The sequence below is a fragment of the Lolium rigidum genome, chromosome 1 (assembly GCF_022539505.1).
Source record: "Lolium rigidum isolate FL_2022 chromosome 1, APGP_CSIRO_Lrig_0.1, whole genome shotgun sequence".
Classification (NCBI taxonomy): Eukaryota; Viridiplantae; Streptophyta; class Magnoliopsida; order Poales; family Poaceae; genus Lolium; species Lolium rigidum.
Genome location: NC_061508.1, coordinates 237606257 through 237610974, shown reverse-complemented (window position 1 = coordinate 237610974; position 4718 = coordinate 237606257).

Below are 4718 nucleotides of genomic sequence, written 5' to 3'. Positions count from 1 at the left end.
ATTAAAGACTTCTCCAAGATTTCAAAGCCTCTTACTAATCTTCTTCAAAAAGATGTACCTTTTGTTTTTGATGATGATTGTAAGGAAGCTTTTGAAACTCTAAAGAAAGCCTTAACAACTGCTCCTATAGTTGAACCTCCTGATTGGAACTTACCATTTGAAATTATGTGTGATGCTAGTGATTTTGTTGTAGGCGCTGTTCTTGGACAGCGAGTAGATAAAAAATTGAATGTTATTCATTATGCTAGTAAAACTCTTGATGCTGCTCAAAGAAATTATGCTACTACTGAAAAGGAATTGTTAGCTGTAGTCTTTGCTTGTGATAAGTTTAGATCTTATATTGTTGATTCAAAAGTTACAATTCATACTTGATCATGCTTGCAATTAGATACCTTATGCAAAAGAAAGATGCTAAGCCAAGGCTTATTAGATGGGTACTTCGTTGCAAGAATTTGATTTACATATTGTAGATAGGAAAGGTGCTGATAATCCTGTTGCTGATAATTTGTCTAGATTAGAAAATATTGCTTATGATCCTGTTCACTGTTAATGATAGTTTTCCAAATGAACAATTGGCTGTAATAAAGGTGAGCTCGCGAGATAGTCCTTGGTATGTTGATTATGCTAACTTTATTGTTTCCAAGTACTTGCCTCCAACCTTTTCAGCCCAGCAAAGGAGGAAATTCTTTTATGACTTGAGGCATTATTTCTGGGATGACCCACACTTATATAAAGAAGGAGTGGATGGTATTCTGCGAAGATGTGTTCCCGAATATGAACAGCAAGAGATATTGAGTAAATGTCATGGTAGTGCTTATGGAGGACATCACGCCGGAGATAGAACCGCGCAAAAGGTTCTACAATCAGGTTTTTATTGGCCAACTCTTTTCAAAGATGCAAGGAAGTTTATTTTATCTTGTGATGAATGTCAAAGGGTTGGTAATATCTCCGAACGCAATGAAATGCCTATGAATTATACTCTTGTTATTGAACCGTTTGATTGTTGGGGATTTGACTTCATGGGACCTTTTCCCTCTTGAGAAGGTAACACTCATATACTTGTTGCTGTTGATTATGTTACTAAATGGGTGGAAGCCATACCTACAAAAAGTGCTGATGGTGAGACCTCTTTAAGAATGCTTTTAGATATTATTTTTCCTCGATTTGGAGTTCCTAGATATATTATGACTGATGGAGGTTCTCATTTTATTCATGGTGGTTTTAGGAAAGGGATTTCTATTTTCGTGCCCTCGGGTCCTTAGTTGTGCTCAGTTTTCCCTAGCTCCTTAGTTTTTCCTCAGTTTTACCCAAGCGTTTGTCTGAAACCATCACACGTGATGTAACGGCCGGTTGCCCGACGGTTGACCGTTATCTTCCGACTAGTGGGGCCACGTAGAGCCTGCAAAGACACGTCGGACCATCCATCTTTGTTTGACCGTAAGCATCGCTGTATCCCGACCAAAACGTGAACGAGTGGGGCTTCGCTATATCAAATGACAAGTGGGGCCATGACGCCGATACAAGGGGCAATACACGGGTAGGATTAGATTTTTAAACGGAGCTCTACAGCGATGGCACGGAGGAGGTGGCATGCGGGGTGCCGAGATGAGATCGACCTCCACAAAGAACTGCATGAGGCAAGACCAGACGCATTAGATATATATGTACTAGACGCATTTAACCATGCAAAGAAGAGAAGAAATGGTCGACGACATCGACGACCACGTCAAAACTTTGACTGACCGTGTCGGACACGAACGCGAGCAATGTAGAGAAAACTAGTGTCTCTCCTTTCTGGCGTGTATAGGTGGGTGCTAGGAGAGTGTGGTGGCGAAGGGAAAGACCTCGCGGCGGTCCGTGGCGTCCAGCATAGCGGGTCGGCGTGGCCGTGCCCACGAGCGGCGTGCATGCATGTTCGGCATTGGCATCAGCATGTACGTTCGGCATTGGCCTCGGCGGTATCTCTGGTGTGTCAGTGATCGAATGAGGGGACGGGATTGAGGGTGCATCCCGACGTTGACCTAGCAGTGGCGGCGAGCATAGCCATTCTGACCATGCCGATATCGGCATCGGCATCGTTTGGAGGCTGTGGTGCTCGAATCAAGTTGGGATTTGTTTCTTGTGGGCCAAAATGAATTTGAAACAAGTTTCATGTTGAAGGTTAGGTAACGAAAGTTTGTAACTATCCCAAAATTATACTAGCGCCATGGTGAGGTTCTTTTTGATAGAGCTATACGGTTGGGCAAACTTTTTTGACACTTTTTAGATAGGGTTCCTTGTTGTTACACGTATGGCATCATGTATGGAAAATTTGGGGTAATTTGGAGATGTTCGAAAAAATCACTTTGCTTAAGCGCATGCCGTTTCGTCTCGCTGAAACCAGCTTTTCTAACAAGGTGATTATTTCTACCTTCTCTAAATAACCTCAAATTTCATACAGCTGATCTTCTATACATAGATATATAGATTGTTTCGTTTTTACATTTTTCGAACTTTTTATTTCCCTTTATAATACCCAATTGATTTTCAGGTCAAAACCTCGAAAAACAGCATCATGTATGGCATCATTTTCACCCTAAATTTCAAATTTTCTGAAACTTTCCCTTTTAGATATTCCTTGTTGTTATAGGTATGCCATCATGTATGCCAAACTTTTGTAACAAATTAGGTTTTTTCTGCCTTCTCTAAATGACCTCAAAAATCGTACGTGATAGGTTTATCATTTCTATCCCTAAAAGCTGCTGCGCTACCCGGCCAACCAGGCCACTTGCGGGGGCAAATCAATCACGAACGCTCGTTTCACCATACAGTAAAGTCCGAGTTCCCGTTTTTGACTACAGCCGTTCGATTCGGTAACTTTTCCTTTACCCGCTGCTGCTCGCTCGTGGTCTATGACGGCTGGGCCCGTTTTCGTGCAGGGCCGCCCGCTAGAGGTTGCGATGGGCGCTCGTTCGCGTCGCCTTCTTTTCTTCCATTTTTCACGGGGTGAAAACCCTAGCATACCGACGAGACAGAAAGCGGCCAATCCCCAAGCCTCCTGCCCATTGCTTCTCCGCCGCCACACCCCTCCTCCTCCTCTCTTCTCTCGCGCTCGTCCTTTCTCCTCTGCCTTGTGCTTGTCTACGGGCCGTCGCTATTGCCTTCGCAACCCCTAGCCCCGGCGATTGGAGGAGGCCCTGCGGCGGGGGAAGAAAATCAGTGCTTGTGGGAGGAGGCGGCGCGGGGGAGACCGGCGGCGATGAGGACCAGCGGGGGAAGAAAATCAGTGCTTGTGGGAGGATGGCTGTATCCGGTGGTAGCGTGGCGGTGTAGTCGTGGATTGGCAGCCGATAGCGGCGACGCCGCATCCCCGACCCGATTCTCCTGCCAGCGCTGCTAGATGCGGGAGCCTGCAGCGGCAGGGATTGCGCGCTGAGCGACAGCGGCGGCTGGACACGGCAGCAGCGGTGGAAGGCGTCGCACTCTGAGCAGGCGACGGCGACCTTGTGCGTGCGCACAGAGGCCCCACGAGGGAGAAGGGAGAGGAGAAGCACTGGCGCGTGCGTGGACACCGCTCGCGCTGTTGCTGGCTCCTCCTTGGTGCTCAGCAGGAGGAGCAACAACATCTTCGAGCATCTCCTCCCTCCCCTAATTTCTGCTCTCGTGCCGTCAGCTTCAGGTCCAGTGTAGAGGAACAGCATCTTTCTCGGTGAGCGCCCCCTCCCTCCCCTCACTTCACCTCTCATGACGTCCGCCTCAGGTCCAGTGGAGAGGAACGGAGATCTCTCAAAATGAATTCCCTTATCTTTGATTTTTTTTTCCTACTCGTACATTCATTAGCATCACGTCTTCATGTGTAGCACCCGCTTACGATTCAGCCTATTTTTCCTCTCATGTTGTTTGCTGTGCATTTAGGATTTTTTTTAAATGTTACATTGTCTATACTACAGCCGTTTGATTCGGTAACTTTTTAGGAAATTCAGATAGCACAACCTATTATTAATTCCATTTTGCAGAGGGTACTCTGCCAAATAGGGAAGAAATAGCAGTGAAAAGACTGCCAAAGAGGTGTCAACACAAGGTGTGGAGGAGCAAAAGTACCTTGTCAGGCTTGTTGGCGTCTGCTTGGAGCAGCAGGAGCGGCTGTTCGTTTTCGTCCCAAATCGGAGCCTTGATAAGATCCTATTTGGTACTAACACAGTTTATATCTCTATTTTCACTTCAGTGTTTGGTGCTTTTCAAACAAATAGATGAGACATTGACAAAAGCGTCCAGCCTTATTGGGGAAAGAGGTAGCATCCACATTCGTGTGATGCAAATTAATCATACTACATTCATGTTGTTTGCTGTGCATTTAGGATTTTTTAAAATGTTATATTGTCTATACTTATCTTTTCACAGTTCAGCCTCCCAATGTAACGTGCCATGTGGTCGTTTTCTTCTTTTATTTTTGACGTTCTCTCTGATGCATGACCTCCCAGTTTCATAACTAAGCATTCCACAGTGGCTCTAAAAAAAAAAACTAAGCATTCCACAGGCTGCAACGGTGTCCAATATAATATATCGTGCTTTATATCGTGGTTTTATGTTACCACATCATCGACTCCATGTTCTTGGTGTAAAATCTAAGTGACCAGACTTATGAAAAGTTTCATTAATAGCTTGGTTTGTTGTTGTCATTACCATTCAGATAACAGTGTTTGATTTTTTTTGTCAGCAAGAAAGAGTGATAGGCTATT